The sequence below is a fragment of the Gopherus flavomarginatus genome, chromosome 5 (assembly GCF_025201925.1).
Source record: "Gopherus flavomarginatus isolate rGopFla2 chromosome 5, rGopFla2.mat.asm, whole genome shotgun sequence".
In the NCBI taxonomy this organism is placed as follows: domain Eukaryota; kingdom Metazoa; phylum Chordata; order Testudines; family Testudinidae; genus Gopherus; species Gopherus flavomarginatus.
This window is the reverse complement of record NC_066621.1, coordinates 43,290,249-43,307,561: the sequence shown is the minus strand read 5'-3', so window position 1 is coordinate 43,307,561 and position 17,313 is coordinate 43,290,249. Positions and strand designations below refer to the sequence as shown.

The following is a 17,313-nucleotide window of genomic DNA, read 5'->3' as shown; positions in this document are numbered from 1 at the left end:
AATCTCCTCCCCAAAATGCATTCACCCACATGCAAACAGATCCCTCTAAACACATCATTTGAGGCATATGGCTTCTTTTACTATTTTGGGTGAATCATTAGGTGTCTGCCTCAGTTCCCCCCATATCTGTAAAATGAGTAACAGAAACCACCTAACCTCACAAAGGCATTTTGTGCTTTTATGTTTTCAACATGCTTTGAACATAAAAGTGCTAAATACTTTGAAAAGATTTTGCAATGAAAGAAAACGAAGCTCAAAACAAATACATACTTACTGTAGACCAAAATAGGTATAGAAAACTGCATCTTTACATAACATGGCTAAAGTCCCATATTTTCAACTACACCTCTACCTCGATATAACACTGTTCCTGGGAGCCAAAAAAAAAATCTTACCGTGTTATAGGTGAAACCGCATGATATTGAACTTGCTTTGATCCCCCAGAGTGCGCAGCCCCCCCAGCACTGCTTTAACACTGTTATATCCGAATGTGTGTTATATCAGGTTGCGTTATATCAAGGTAGAGGTGTATATGGAAATCAATTTGAGAGAAAAAATGTGAAGTAAATGAAATGAAACTAAACATCAATAAAAAGGTGGATCATAGGGGAGCAGTAAAGGGGAGCTTTATTGTTTTAGACTGCTTAACAGGTTTTATCTTCTGTGTTGCTGTATTCTCTCTGTTCATCAGGCACAACCATAGTCTTTCAAATGTTGCAGTTGTTTGGGGGTAAAGAGGCATCCAACTGAAAGCCATGTTGCCAGGAACCAGAAGGCTGCAAGTATTTTACTTTAAATGGAGTAGATTACAGTGCTTCTCATCTAGAGCAGGGATGTCACATTGCAAGGATTACAATTCCCAAAATTTAGTGCTCCATCCTGCACTAAGCAGTTAGGTCAAGTCATTTTGTAGAAGATGCAGCACTATATGCTCGGACCTCTAATCTCGGAGTTGTACTTCCATACTAAAGAAGAGGTGGCTGTAGGACGTATATTTGATCCCCCACTTTGGGTGAATTAGCAAATTATATAAGTACTCTCCCTTCTCCAAGAAGCTACCAGAACAGTTTCAACAACAACTTAGGTGGCAACTGGATGACAGCAACCAAAGACACTGGGAGAGCAAATAGCATTGTACAAGGACATTCCCCAATGAATACCAAACATGAAGAATGAATGAATGAATGAGACAAAGAAAACTGAAAAATAACTAAGGAACTGGCTTCTAAGAGCTTAATGACACAAAAAAGATCAAATGGTATTTAAGGTATCTTATCAGTGCCACAATTAAAACGGAAACAGACAAAATTTCCTTACCATCCAAATCTTGGTTCCTGTGGAAAGTTTGCCATGTTCAGCAAATATCCATCCATGATAGGAAAGCAGCATCTTCAGTGAGTACCGCATTGTCATAATAAGGGCTACCCACAGCCCTGTGCCAAAAAGCATCCCACTCACAATGTTCTGCGTTTGGTTGGACATATAACCACTATTTAAAATAAAAGTCAGTTTACACCAATTAATGTCAGAAGAGGTAAAACAGTGTCTAAGAACTACAAAGGTGCTAACATGAGCCCTGCTTGTTCCCAGTGACTAGCCACATTAAGCTCTATATAGAGGTCCTATAGCTAACCTTTCACCAACAGATTTCTGGGAGAATTAGAGGGTTCTTTGGTCCATTAAAGTCATTCTCTATTGTGTGGTGGTGAATTCCTCTGGCATAGGCAAACTCTATTGGGATAGTTTTGCCAACCACCCTACATAAAAGCAGTTGTGCGCACACATGTAAGGGCTATTCTGGAGGCAGGGGATGATTAGGATGGAGAGGAAATAAGGTTTGTGTGCAGGAGCTCCAATATGCCTAATTCCTCACTGTTGTACGTCTCTAGGCTTTATAGTACGGTTGACCTTGAGCAACAGAAATTGAGGTAAAGGATGTTAACCTGCGTTTACACAAAGGAAACTACTGTGGTTAGATCTTTTACTAATCTAGGCAAACTCAAAGAGGAGAGTGGCTGAATGGCAAAGGGAAGTTTCTCACTCCCTGTAGGTGATACTTCCTGCTCAGAGGTGAGACACACTGGAGGGTGCTGTGATGCAACTTGTACTTCAGCTGTCAATGCGGTACCTAGACTGTGGATAAACCAACTTCACCTTTTGAGGCCATTGCCAAGCTAGTCTCTTTCTACATGCTAAGTCCACTTTTTTCAACTGAGAGAGAGAAAAAGTTTGGATCAGAATTTTCTCTGGGGCATCAAGTCTCCAAATCCTTAAAAATGACTATTAAAATGGGAGCTTTAAATAATATTTAAGTACTAGCATCTTTTCCCACACATTTCCTCTCATCGTGCTGTAGGAATAGAGAAGAGGATAAATTCTGTTCTCATTCACCCTGGATTTACACTCGTAAGTCACTAGAAAGGTCCAACATGATTTAACATAATTCACCCAGCTTCTTCAGTGACTGTACATACAAGATGTGCAGAAAAGTGTGTTAAAATGGTAGTAACTGAGAGAAAGGTAGCACTAAATGATTTGACCTATTAGCCTTACAACTCTATAAGAGAACAAATTCCTTCCTTCCATCACAAGTACAAGAGAGTTTGTGGTTTCATTCTTGCCTCATTTGTGCATATCAGAAAACTATCACATACTCTGCCACTACTAAGAAAGGCCCAGAGTCAGAAGAGCAGTATGTTGCAAGTCAGGATTGCGTGGGTTCCATCCTGCACAAGACTAACTTAGCAGAAGACACTGTAGAAAGTTTGTCTCATGTCTACCAGTGCTTTGATTGGCTGTGGTCTGTACCATTTCTCCTCTGACAAGAAATATTGGGGTGAAAAATACCATATCAAAAGACTTCAGTGTTTATACCTTGCTGTCAATAACCTAGTCCCAAATTTGGACCTTAGCGTCCAAATATGGGGGTTAGCAGGAAAACCTCCAAGCTTAGTTACCAGCTTGGACCTGGTACTGCTGCCACCACCCAAAAAATTAGAGTGTTTTGGGGCACTCTGGTCCCCCAAAAAACCTTCCCTGGGGACCCCAAGACCCAAATCCCTTGAGTCTCACAACAAAGGGAAATAAACCTTTTCCCTTCCCCCCCCTCCAGGTGTTCCTGGAGAGATACACAGAAGCAACCTCCATGAATCTAAAACAGAGGGATTCCACCCTCCCCGTTCCCAGCCTGGAGAACAGAATTACCGAGAGTCAATCTCTCTTCCCCCCTCACCCAGACTGAATGCAAAGTCAGGCTAGTACATCTAACACACACAGGTTTTCCCCTGACTTCTTCCTCCCACCAATTCCCTGGTGAGCTGCAGACCCAATTCCCTGGAGTTCCTCACTAAAGAAAAACTCCAACAGGTCTTAAAAGAAAGCTTTATATAAAAAGGAAAGAAAAATACATACAAATGGTCTCTCTGTATTAAGGTGACAAATACAGGGTCAATTACTTAAAAGAAATATGAATAAACAGCCTTATTCAAAAGAATACAATTCAAAGCACTCCAGCAACTATAGACATGTAAATACAAAAAAAAACCATATAAATCCTATCTGATCTTTTGTACTCACAACTGGGAAACAGAAGATTAGAAAGCAGGAAATAGAAATCACTCCTCATCCGAGAGAGCATACAGGCAGAAGACAAAGAACTCAGACACAAACTTCCCTCCACCCAGAGTTGAAAAAACTCCTGTTTCCTGATTGGTCCTCTGGTCAGGTGCTTCAGGTTACTTTTTCAGGTGAAAGAGACATTAACCCTTAGCTATCTGTTTATGACACTTGTGCGTGTCGAATATATGTGGAATTCATAAAACAATATGCCCATCCAAGCTTGGCATGGTAAGAATTCTTTTATTTAAATATATAGTGTCAAAAGTGCAGTTTATCATACACATATTCCCAACCACATTTGAAACATGTGGTGGACTTCTGAAAATACTAACTGAAGTTATATCTCCAATCCAGCTAGTGAGATGCATGCAATAGCTTTCTATGTTTCTGCATGACTTTGGAGAACTGAGCTTACTGTATTTACTGATGCTTCCAAATAGCTCTGGCTACCAGTAGCCTAATACTTACATAGCTGAACGAGTCAAAGAAGGTTTAAATCCATTTCTACAGTATAAATAGAATCATGGCAACATTTTGTAGTCAACTGTACTTCGTATCTAAACAGAGACATGGATATAGTGTCCTGATATACAAGTCAGTCTACAGGTGAAACATCCCATTGAGATATCTCACTTATTTTCTTAAAATTGTGAATTAATTTAGCACTCAGAGGTACGTTGCCTAAGCCAGGCAAGTTGCAGGGCAGGGTTGTACAAGATTCCTCTTTACAGGCTCTGTTAATGTGGTTCAGTCCTGCCCACAACACCGGTGCTGTCTGTTCGTGTCCAATGAAAAGCTATCAGTTGTACTCCTCAAATACTCATGCTAATGAAATGAGGTGGTAATACCAACATGGTGACTTTCACATTATATACTGTATTATGATTTAGTTCTTTAACTTAAAACTTGGTATGTGAAAGTTTATTAAATTATACATCTGCTTGACAAGAGAAATGCTGGTTTGCATTAAAAAAACTGATTAATTCAAAGGAAATAGGTACTAGTCTACTTACGTTGTATCAAGGGTCCGGTTGATTTTAGCTATTATTCCTAAAGAAGGATCAATTCTGGCATACATTGTTGACATCACCCCCACTATTACAATAAGCCAGCTGGATGGGCTAGCAGGATACACGCCTGTGATAATGCCATTCTGGAAAAACAGAATCCCTTTAATGACTTTCATATGGAAAAGCTAAGTATTTCACAATACCAAAAAAAAAAAAAAACTTAATTATACGAACAGCTTTTAAGAGGACACTAACATTAGTATCCAATATTTTTCTTCCAAATACACGTCTAACTCAGAACAAGGAGATGGACACAGATGAGATGACTAGATTGGGAGGAAGAAGCAATTGTGATTCAGAAGCTGTTATACCCAGATAATGCATGAAATGAGTGTAGAGATTCTCAGTTATATATCAAATCCACCCAAACTGCAAGCCTTGTGCAAGCGTGAAGCAGCACCAGGAGCGGCTGCCCTTTGCAGTGGGGAAGATTACTAAAGAGAGGCTGAAATGAATGGCTCTCTTTAGCACAAGAAACTCTTTAATGGAAATCCTCTTCATCTGAAACTGGCCTCTCTAAAACAGATGCTCAGTGTGGCAGCAACATTTTATCAATTTGGGTTCTAAAAAACACAGCTAAGTTTTCTATATAATTAAAAGAGTTCTCTACACACAGTTATATAAGAATCCCAAGTACACTTCTATATTTATAATAAAACTATTTTAGAAAGTAATTTCAGTATTTCACATACATTATATCAGACTACAGTCTGTCAACACTAATAGTAATAATGCATAAACAAACAATGTAAAAACATACACTTGGAAAAAAGCTCAGTGAATTCACAACAATCTAGACCCCAATACTTAGAATTTAATGTAAAACCCAGATTTGACTAAGTGTTCCACACATCAGAGATCCACTATCTATTTCTTAGTTTAATTTACTAGAACACATTTGTGTAATCAGAATCTTCAAAAAGTCATTATTTCATGAATATTAGTTTTGACAGTTTGGAAACTTAATTTTGACAGAAAGTATGCACAATCAGGGTTTTATTGTAAATTCTTAGGTATGTGAAAATTTAGACATGGGAATCATTCAGAGAGGCTTCTCTGTAAGTAATAAGAAGCATACACGTTTGAGAAAAGTTTGACTCTTGGTTCAACAAAATTTTGGCTCTTCTAGGTCCCAGTCTTCCAATCTGAAATGACTACCTACTCTAATTTAAACACTATGTTAGTTCACTCCTGGTCTTCTCATTAACAATATGACCACCAAATGCGACAACCCATGTTATGCTACTTCTGGGTATTTTGGGATTTGGACTATTGTTAACTGAAGAGTGAAGGAGGAACCCTACCATTAGATTTATTTAATTTTACTTGTGGGGAATTCTGCACCACTGTACAAAGCAAAATTAGCACAGAATTAATGTTCTGTGCAGAATTTCATTTCCCCCTGCAGAATGGTGCTGCAGAGCTGCTGCCTGCCATTAGGGGCGGCTGGACCCAGCAGAGCCCAGTTCTCCAGCTCACAAATACAGAACACTGCCGGGGAAGGAGGGAAAGGGGATGCTAGAGGGTTCCCAGCACATCCTGAAGGAAGGAGGCAGCATGCAGGAAAGTCTGTACATGCCCAGGACTCAACATCAGGCTGTCTCTCTCTGGATCCCTGGGTGGTACAGGGGGCGGGTGTCTGGGGGCACATCATGCAACTCTTCCCTGGGGGGTACAGGTGTCTGGACTGGGGAACACCATGCAGGTAGAGAGTATGGGTGTCTGAGACCACAGGCCCCCAAAAATGTGCCCAGTTGGCACGCTGACACACCTATAGTGAGGAGTTCAACAAAAGCATAACAGAGAATCAGGAACTGGGTTGTCATAGGGGTTTCATTAACTCTCTACTCCTGGGGTAATCTCTTTTGTTGTCTGTATTGTTACAGACATACTTGCTGACAGGTATTTGAAATAAATTAGCAAAATAATTGAAATTTGTGTAATTATGTAGTGTTATAGAGACAAAAAATATACAGAATTTTTAACACAGAAGTCCCTCAGGAGTAAAATTTAGAACAGTACCTGGGACTCATATATAAAAGGCCAATAAAAATGCCTCAATGTGAGCCTTCACATACTGATATTTTGTGGAAACAGTAAAATAGCTCAGTGCTAAGTTCTTCAGCATAACTCAATGTTTGCACTTATAACCGAGAACAAAATCGGCCTGTTAGAATAAAAAGACTTTGATTAAATCAGGATGAATGATGATTATTTTCTATAGCTACATCAATATTTAGTTCTACTCATGCAAAATCTAAGCAAGTTTTAAAAATACCAAATAGGTTTGGATTATGCATTCAAACCTACATGAACTCAGTACCTTGAATCTGATGAACTTCTTTTTCCAGGAATGGAGACCAGAAAGATAGATCTGTCTGAGAGCCTCATGGCTCATTCGCAGGTCAATCCCATCTGGAGTTACTGTAAATTGAAATGCTACTGCTTGATGGGCTTCTGCCATTTTCAAAAAGTGTTCTGCCAAAAGAAAAAAGTTAAAGATTATATAAAACAAATCTGATTTTACTATCCCAGAGGAACTATTGGTCCAGAAGCTACTCCATTTCCAGTGAAACATTCCTGGCTTGCTCAATTTCCCAATATTTTTGGGAGAGATCATGAAGTGGGCTGCAATTATGTACAGTACTACCCAATTCCATATGGCCTATTTCAGATAGATGGCCCATGCAATAGAGGAAATCTCAGTAGATGATCTAATGTTCCCCTTCTGGCCTTAATTTACGAGTCTATAAATAGAAGTCTTATCTTCTCCCAATTATATTAGGTTTTTTCACTGGTAAAAATTAATCAAATGGTGTGTATATCTGCAGAATGGAGGTAGTGTATGTCTGCACTGCAATCAAAAACTGGTGGCTGGCCCGTGCCAGCTGACTCGGGCTACAGGGGCTGTTTAATTGCAGTTTAGATGTTTGCTCCCAGGTGCTATGACCCTGAGAGATGGGAGAGTCACAGAGCTTGGGCTGCAGCCCAAGCCTGAACATCTATACTGCAATTAAACATCCCATTAGTCCGAGTCCTGCAACCCCAAGTCAGCTGACATAGGCCAACTGCAGGTATCTAACTGCAGTGCAGACACATTCTTAGAATACAGTTGGAACAGCATAATGACTTAATCAAGTTATATTCAGAAAATAGTATAGAGCAGGGGTAGGCAACCTATGGCACGCGTGCCAAAGAAGGCACCCGAACTGATATTCAGTGGCACTCACACTGCCCAGGTCCTGGCCACTGGTTCGGGGGGCTCTGCATTTTAATTTAATTTTAAATGAAACTTCTTAAACATTTTTAAAAACCTTATTTATTTTACATACAGCAATAGTTTAGTTATATATTATAGAAAGAGACCTTCTAAAAATGTTAAAATGTATTACTGGCACGTGAAACCTTAAATTAGAGTGAATAAACGAAGAGTCGGTACACCACTTCTGAAAGGTTGCCGACCCGTGGCACAGAGCAAGCAGTAAGTAAATTTTTCTCTGTTTAACTATATACAGAGATACAGGGTTAGCTTTTTCAGCTACTTAGAACAAAGGTACTTGGAACATTCACTTCAACTGGTAGAACCCTCCACACAGATCTGACTTTATGGAGAAAACAAATTTGCAGCCAAATCGTAAGCTAAAGACCCTCTCTCCCCAATTTTTTTTTCTACATCCTCCTAAACTCATTATTGAGAAATCCAGAAACTAGAATATTTTCAGCAGGAGTTAGCCATGTGAATTCGTCAGCACATTAATGAGTGCAATGCAGTTAAACCTATTCTAAAGACGACTCCTCGAGCATTACAAAGATAGAAGGTAGAAATCATTAGACTAAAAAGAGTGTATGGGCTGATTTATAGTTGAAAAGGTTGAGGACCACTGGGCTAGTGCATGAGAATCTCAAAGTGAAATCAGCTATGCTCTTTCCATTATCTAAGCTAAGACAATTACAACCAGTAAATGAAACAGCATCAACAGTGAAAAGTATATTCATTTTAAAAGATTTTAGTTTTAATATAAAGGGATTAGGTAATAAACATTTTAAAAATATTTTTCATCTGAATGTCTCAAATATACAGGCATATTAGCTCCCATGGAAAAATAACCTAGCCTCTCCATAACTTCAGATTTAAGAAAAAAAGTGATCCAATGAGATTCACCTCATCAGTATGAGCCCTGAAAACAAACAGTGTCTGCTGCTTAGATTACTACACCCCTAGAGACACGGAAAATCTCATGGCAAAAGTTTTCCTTCAGCAACAGTGTTTTCCCCAGGAATTGAAATTAGCGGGGTGGTAGTGTTCGAATATACAGGTGTGTGTGTGTGGGGGGGGAAATAGTTGACATGGGGTGAGACCATGAGGGCGAAGGTGGGCTGTATGGCACATTAATAAAAACTGAAAAATGTTTCATGACCATTTTATTAGATTTAACTCATGTTTCAAAAATCATCACACAAATTAAAGTTAGCTACTCAATCCTACTATGAAGCATGTACTTCATCTATATCCTTCTTGCTTTCCCGTTGGAATTTTGCACAACTCTGTTAATTAACTTCTCGAATGCAGTGCATTCATCTTTGGTGGCTTCTCACGTGTCTGGTACTTCCGGTCCTTCGTGATATGCTCATGATTAGATAGAAGGCGTCTCTTTTCAAAACACAATGAAGAAATTCAACAAGGAAAAAGAATGTTCAACTATAGCTGTTGTGACTGGGAGTAGCTAGAGATGAATTCTTACTTCTTTCATCACAGAAAACATAGAACAAAGATTGGGTCGAACCACTAGTGATGATAAAGAAGTTGAAATCAAATCTTTGTTCATTCATCATATGATATTCCTGTCATAAACAGATAGCTAAGGGTTAATGTCTTTTTCACCTGGAAAGAAGTAACCTGAAACACATGACCAGAGGACCAATCAGGAAACAAGACTTTTTCAAATCTGAGTGGAGGGAAGTTTGTGTGTGAGTCCTTTGTTCTTGGTCTTCTGCCTTTACTCTCTCGGCTATGAGAAGTGGTTTTTTCTGTCTCCTGCCTTTCTAATCTTCTGTTTCCCAGTTGTAAGTACAAAAGATCAGATAGTGATTTATATGTTTTTTTTGTATTTACATGTGTGTAGTTGCTGGAATGTGTTAAATTGTATTCTTTTTGAATAAGGCTGTTTATTCATATTTCTTTTAAGCAATTGACCCTGTATTTGTCACCTTAATCCAGATAGACCATTTTTATGTACTTTTTCTTTCTTTTTATATAAAGCTTTCTTTTTAAGACCTGTTGGAGTTTTTCTTTAGTGGGGAACTCCAGGGAATTGAGTCTGTACTCACTAGGGAATTGGTGGGAGGAAGAGGTCAGGGGGAAATCTGTGTGTGTTAGATTTACTAGCCTGACTTTGCATACCCTCTGGGTGAAGAGGGAAGTACTTCTGTTTCCAGGACTGGAAATAAAGAGGGTGGAATCCCTCTGTTTAAATTCACGGAGCTTGCTTCTGTGTATCTCTCCAGGAACATCTCAGGGGGGAAGGGAAAAGGTTTATTTCCCTTTGTTGTGAGACTCAAGGGATTTGGGTCTTGGGGTCCCCAGGGAAGGTTTTTTGGGGGACCAGAGTGCCCCAAAACACTCTAATTTTTTGGGTGGTGGCAGCTTTACCAGGTCCAAGCTGGTATCTAAGCTTGGAGGTTTTCATGCTAATCCCCATATTTTGGACGCTAAGGTCCAAATCTGGGACTAGGTTATGACAATTCCACTCTGCGTTCAAATTCTCTGTTCTATCCTGATCACGCAGCAGCTCCATTGGTGGTAGTGCCTCACTCCACTCAACTGTTGGTGTTTTATAAGATAGGCATCTGTAAAAGTTGAATAGAGGTTTAGTAGAATCTAGAAGTTGCTGTTGTAGATTTGTAAGAATCAAGTCTGTGTACTTCTTCAGCTGGCTTAAACACTTTGTCCTCTTTACTGAAGTAGTCATTATAAATGCCTTAATTAGTCAACTTCTGAATTGAAGTCTTTGCTTCTTGCAGTATGTCTTCAATGGCTCTCTCGCCAATTGATCTAAGTGTGGCTTCTATTGCTGGACAAAGATCTACTACTGTTGTACTAGATGCCTGGATGGCATTGTTTAATAACTCAAGTGGTTTCAACAATAGACTTAAGAGAGAGAGAATGGCAATAGTCTTCTCTGAACTTAGTAGCAAAAGTAGTTCACCAGCCTCACTACTTAGATCCATCCCATCTTGGTAGATACTTTCCAAAGTCAATAACAACAGTTGCTGTACTTTTAAGACAACAGCCAAGGATTGCTCATGAGAAAGCCAGCAGGTTTTCTCAGGTTGGACTCATTTGAACTTCAATCCTAGTGTATCTATTTTTTCCAAGATGTTCAGTCCTTTTGGACTCTTGCTGAAAAATAAGTATAACGAACACATTAAATTTAAGGCTTTTTCAAATGTCTTTTGAAGATTCTGCAGCTTGACTAGTGCTAGTTGGAGAAGATGGCCTGTGCCATGTGTTTAGGAGAGATTAGGATTACACTTTTCTCTGAGTAAAGCTTGTATTCGACTATGTCTTCCAGTGAAGTTTGCAACTCCATCAAATGCAAAAGCAGCAAACTGTTTGCGGTTCAATTTAAAAGCATTTAACTCTTCCAAGATGTGGGTTGTCACAGATACAGCCGATATCTCTTCTATAACCAGAACATCTAGAAATGCATCTATTGGCCTACCACTGACATCAAGATAACCTACGCAATGACTTAATACTTGACACCCATTTGCATCAGTGGATTAATCGTCCATGTATGCACATTTTCTGAATGCGGTAAGAGTTCTTCACTTTTTCAACTGCTGAGTCTTCCACTGTTGCACCACATGCTTCTAACCAGTCAGCTGAGTTTCTTACAGAAAGATAGTGAGCGTCTGCTGGTGTTGGTTGGAATCAATGTCCAATTTCAGAATTAAAAAGTGACAATGCACTTAACGTTGGTCCCCAGTTTGTAGTCTCTCTTGGTTAAATAGAAAGTATGATGAGACAGCCATGTTTGTTTGCATAAACTCTGTTGTCTCTATTAACAGCCTTATGAAGTACTTCTAAATTGGTTCTCACAGTGATTGGTTTAGAAGGTTTTCTGCATGTTTATGAAGTCCAGAGGCTTGGTATTTTGCAGCCTTTTCACAAAGGCTGTCAGCATCGGTTCGCTGATCAGTCTGGCAAACCAAGCTCCTTCACTTTTACTATATAAATTCATGGTATGCCAACATCTTGACTACTGCGTGCAGTTTGGGTCGCCCTATTTCAAAAATAGATATATTGCAGTTGGAAAAGGCACAGATAAAGGCAACTAAAATGATTAAGGATATGGAACAGCTTCCACATGAGGAGAGATTAATAAGATTGGGACTTTTCAGCTTGGAAAAGAGACAACTCAGGGGATATGCCAGAGGTCTATAAAATCATGACTGATGTGGAAAAAGTGAATAAGGAAATGTTATTTAATACTTTATATAACACAAGAACTAGAGGTCACCCAATAAAAGTAATAGGCAGCAGGTTTAAAACAAACAAAAGGAAGTATTTCTTCATACAACACACAATCAACCCATGGAACTTTTTGCCAGGGGATGTTGAGAAGGCAAAAACTATAACAGGGTTCAAAAAAGAACTAGATAAATTCATGGAGGATAGGTCCATCAATGGCTATTAGCAGGATGGGCAGAGATGCAACACAATGTTCTGAATGTCCCTAGCCTTTGTTCTCCAGAAGCTGGGAGTGACAACAGGGATGGATCATTTGATAATTGCTCTACTCTTTTCTTCCCTTGGAAGCACTTAGCACTGGCCAATGTCAAAAGACAGGATACGGGGCCAATGATCTAATTAAGTATGGTCATTCTTAAGTAAAAAGTAATAATAAAAATGTTTAGTACAGAAACTCCCCAAGATAACAACCTCACGAGATAGCAACACTGTGAGATAATGACCTTGTCAAATAACACATTTTAGAAATCTTGGCCTACTAGAAAATGTATAAGTTTCCCAGTCACAAATCTAGCATTCTGGAACAAAGTCACTCAAACATAGTCCAACAAACAAATGTTCCTTTAACGTACTCCTCCCTTCTCCCTCCACTGCACCTCACTCATTGTCGTCCTTGGTCAATGAAGACTCAAGAGTTCAGAGGTGCTTTCGCATGAGTTCACCTCCCACCCTGAGGGCGGCGGGGGAGAGAACGCATCTTGCTCATTCCTCCAGCCATTTGCCACTCACTCCAGCCACTGTTGTCCATCGTGCCACTGTTCACGCCACCGCTCCTGCTGCCACCTGTCACCATGACCTTTATGAATCAGTTTTTTGAGGTTCCACTCAGCTTTCAGCGATTTCAGCTCTCAGTGGTGAAACCTCACTGCTAGTGCAGGCTGGGCAAGGTCTTGCACAGAACTGCTACCCTACAGCGGGTCTAAGCACTGAGACCTAATTATCGGTTATTTCAGCTCTAGTGGTCACTTAACAAAATAAAACAAACTCTCAGTGGAGCCTAATCAGCTCTATCTTTAAACAGGGGAAGGGGGGAGGTCAAATAGTGCCTGTGACTCTTAGGCAGAGTACACACCAGTAAGCAAAACATCTATCCCCACTCTCTCTTTCCCCCACCACTGGGATCCGTCATCCAAACTCTCACTTAGTGAGCGCAGTTAAGTTAAGGGTAACCAGTGTTTAATTCGTAATGAAAGAAGTGCTGGGCTCAGGAAAGTTTTTTACTTTCACAACTGATGTGGCAAGTCCAGAAGTCCTGCAGCCATGAAATACCAAGCCTAGATGTATCAGGGCTTAGACTCAGCAAAGATTTGGCACTAAGGGTGACCCCCTAAGTCGAGATAGGCTAAGCACAGTTCTGCTGCCCTTTACTTATACAACAAGGATAACAACATTTCATTACCACTACATTCAATATTAAAATGATTTGTAACCCAACACCAGCCAAAAGTGATCACTTGGGAAACACAGCTCTGTCTGCTGGATACTTAGGCAGAATAGGTGTGTTCATGTAAATAGAGTCTGGTCTTGAATCCTTTCCCACAACCCCACCTCCAGGTTCATCATTAGCCGTCATGGGAAAGCTCATTCAGACCTTGCTTACAAATCATAATTTGAAATTATTAGGTTGGGCAATATCACAGAAATGAATACACCAACACTGTCAGAAAAAAACAACAGCTAGGTGAGGAAGCTAGTCTTTGTTCATACTAAGGGGAAGGGGAGAGGTCAAATAATGCCTGTATTGTACCTGAAAACACACAATAGATTCAAGTACTTTATCATATACTGCAAATGCTTTTAAAACATGCATTAATGTTTCGATTTCCATTCAAATTCCCAACCGATTACTAAATTGGCAACACTGCATGTAACTCCCACTGGGGAGGTACTGCAGAAATTCAGGGGAAGTGTAGGGAAATCCCTGTATCAGAAGCCCTTCCTCATAAAGAGAGGAACTGCAGCTTCCCAACCAAAACTACTGCTTGCTTTTATTTGGGGGGTGGGGGGGAGGGGTAAAAAAAAGCACTTTCAAAATAAATACTGGCTGTGTAGCTCAAAAAAAAAAAAGCTTCCTTGAAGCCCTTTTCTTTAGGGGAATTCTTTTCTGCTTCTCTGAAGCCAATTTAATAATCTGCTCCATGCATTCCCCTCTTCCACATTTCTGAGGCAGTCACATGTTTGTCAGTAAAGTAGGTAGAAGGGCACAGCTCAACTGAGCATGCGTTTTATTCATCAACTCAATTTGCCAATGTTTAGTAACACAGACGCCACACCACTCATTCAAACCAAGAGGAAAACAATCATTCATTTTAGCTGCAGGCAAACTAGTAGTCAGCAAAATGTTTCCATACAGTACATGCTAATAAGCCTCACCTCAAACAGTGAACCACAAAGCTAGAGTGTTTGTGACTTTCTTAGGACTCAGCAAAATCTTGAGTATTAAAAAGTTGACTATGATTTCCAAAACATGTCATTTAGAAACAGAATTTCATTTCTGTAAGTGTTCTTTAAAAATACATTCACATCCATACAAGTGTAAAGAAATCTTACACTTTCCCTCTTGAAAGGACACTAAGGGCTTGGCTACACTGGAGAGTTGCAGCGCTGGTGAGGGGGTTACAGCGCTGCAACTCAGGATGTGGCCACACTTGCAAAGCACAGCCAGCACTGCAACTCCCTGGTTGCAGAGCTGGCTGTACACCTGGTCTGCCTCGGGTGTAGCGATTCCAGCACTGGTGATGAAGTGCTGGTCAGCAAGTGTGGACACCAACAGCGCTTTTATTGGCCTCCGGGGTATAAGGAGGTATCCCAGCATATCTTTTCAGCCACTCTGGTAATCGTTTCACACTCTACTGCCCTGGGCTCAGCTGACTCCCCCTTTAAATGCCCCAGGAATTTTAAAAATCTCCTTCCTGTTTGCTCAGCCAGGTGTGGAGTGCAATCAATCAAACAATCAGCGACCATGACTCCACGCCCCAAATGAGCCCCAGCATGGAACACTTCCGAGCTGCAGGACCTCATCAGTGTTTGGGGTGAGGAAGCTGTGCAATCACAGCTGCGCTCCAGCCGGAGAAATTATGATACCTATGGGCAGATATCAAAGTCCTTGCTGCTAAGGGGCCATGAACGGGATGTGTTGCAGTGCAGGGTAAAAATAAAGGAGCTGCACAATGCCTATTGCAAAGCCCGTGAGGGAAATCGCCGCTCAGGAGCTGCCCCCACGACCTGCCCTTTTTACAAGGAGCTGGATACCATACTTAGGTGTGACCCCACTGCCAATCCGAGGAGCACAATGGAGAGTTCAGAGCAGGGAGAAGTGGGGGAGGGTGTAGAGGAAGCAGAGAGTGAGGCTACTGGGGTGGAGGGAGACACCCCGGAGTCCCAGGAGGCATGCAGCCAGGAGCTCTTCTCAAGCCAGGAGGAGGCTAGCCAGTCGCAGCAGCTGGAACTTGTTGGTGAAGAAGAAGCAGAGGAGCATGTTCCGGGTAAGCAGATTTTATGTTTTGGGAGAGGAGGGTTGGGGTTATGGCTGCCTGCATGCATGCCTAAATGTGGAATAGCCCATTGATTTGCTCTATCACGTCTCTGTAATCGGCCTCGGTAATCTCCTGAAAACTTGCAGCCAGAGCGTGGGCAATGTGCTTGCGCAAGTTTATAGGGAGAGCCACCGTGGTCCTTGTCCCGGTCAGGCTAACTCGTCCGAGCCACTGTGCCGTCAGGGGTGGGGGGACCATTGCTGCACACAGGCTAGCTGCATAGGGACCAGGGCGGAATCCACATTGCTGTAGAAGACCCTCCCTCTCTTCCCAGGTAACACCCAGCAGTGATAGATCTGGCAATAGGAAACCCTGTTGAGAATGTATGGATACTGCTAAGTGCAGGGCGCTAGGTTCGCGGTCTCCCCCATGTGCAGGTCGGCAGCTTCGCGGTACCCCCCCCTTGCAGGTCACCAGCTTCCCGGTCCGCCCCCCTTCCAGGTCACCAGCTTCCCGGTCCGCCCCCCCCCGCAGGTTGGCAGCTTCGCAGTCCCCCCCCCTTGCAGGTCGCCAGCTTCCTGTTCCCTCCTGTCCCCTGTGCAGGCCCCCAGCTCCCTCCTCTACCCAGTGCAGAGAAACCCCAGTGAGCCATCAGGCAGTTCCCCTTCCCAGGTGAAGTCGAGGCAGAAACACTCACCCCATTGCTCGCCATGCCTTTGCTTCCATGGCCTCTCTGTGCTATGTTAGGTATGTGGGAATGATGCTACAAAAAGTCTACAAACTCCTTCACTGTGTGATAATAAACAATGTAGCCTCTGTGTATTACATGTTTCTATCTACTTTTTTTAAGTGACCTTGAATAATGCAGCTGGATCACCGCCTGCCCGTCGCTTGCAGAACTTGAGGAAAAATCCACGAAAATCAAAAGAAGAATTGATCAAAGCAGTTATGAATCAGTAAGCCAGAGAAAGTAGGAAGACGCAGGAATGGAGAGAGAAAATGCATGAGTGGAGGCAAACACAAAGCAGGAGAAAGGAATTGGCTAACAGAAAAACCTCGAAGCAGTTGATAAGCCTCCTGGCTCGCCAAACTGACTCTTTCCCATCTCTCGTAGCCATGCAGGCAGATCTGTACCGTGGTAACCCACACCCCTCCGAAAGCTCTCTTTCTTGTTCCCCAGTATTTGCACAAAACACCCTTCTCCAGCAGCCTGTTTCTTACTACCCCCAGCTGTCCCCAACACCTGTACGATCACCTACCAGCCCTGATAACTACAATCCTTACCCTGTGCACTCCACCCCCACGACGCTGCAGCATATTAATCCTGAAGTGCAGCAGACACTGAACAGCTATCCAAACAGGACATATTCAAACCTCTGAATGTACAGTCCACCACCCTACCCCCCTGCCCTTTTATGTACTATATTTTGAATAAAGGATTTCATGGCTTTTACAATAGTTTTTATTATTGCAGAAAGTGGTAAATACTGTACCCCAAGGGAAAAACGAGCACAGCAAAGGCACCAAACATTACTGTTGGCTCTCAGCATCAAATTGCTCCCTTAAGGCATCCCTAATCCTTGAAGCCCTTTGCTGGGCTTCTCTAGTAGCCCTG

General features: G+C 41.6%; 1 protein-coding gene and 1 pseudogene across 1 annotated transcript in view; both read right to left on the bottom strand.

Annotated features, from left to right (window-relative positions):
- The window catches only part of LOC127051063 (carnitine O-palmitoyltransferase 1, liver isoform-like), a 45,524-nt pseudogene that overhangs the window by 9,748 nt on the left and 18,463 nt on the right, over positions 1 to 17,313 (bottom strand).
- CPT1A (carnitine palmitoyltransferase 1A) overlaps positions 1 to 17,313 on the bottom strand; it is a 178,759-nt gene that overhangs the window by 147,147 nt on the left and 14,299 nt on the right. The window lies entirely within an intron of this gene.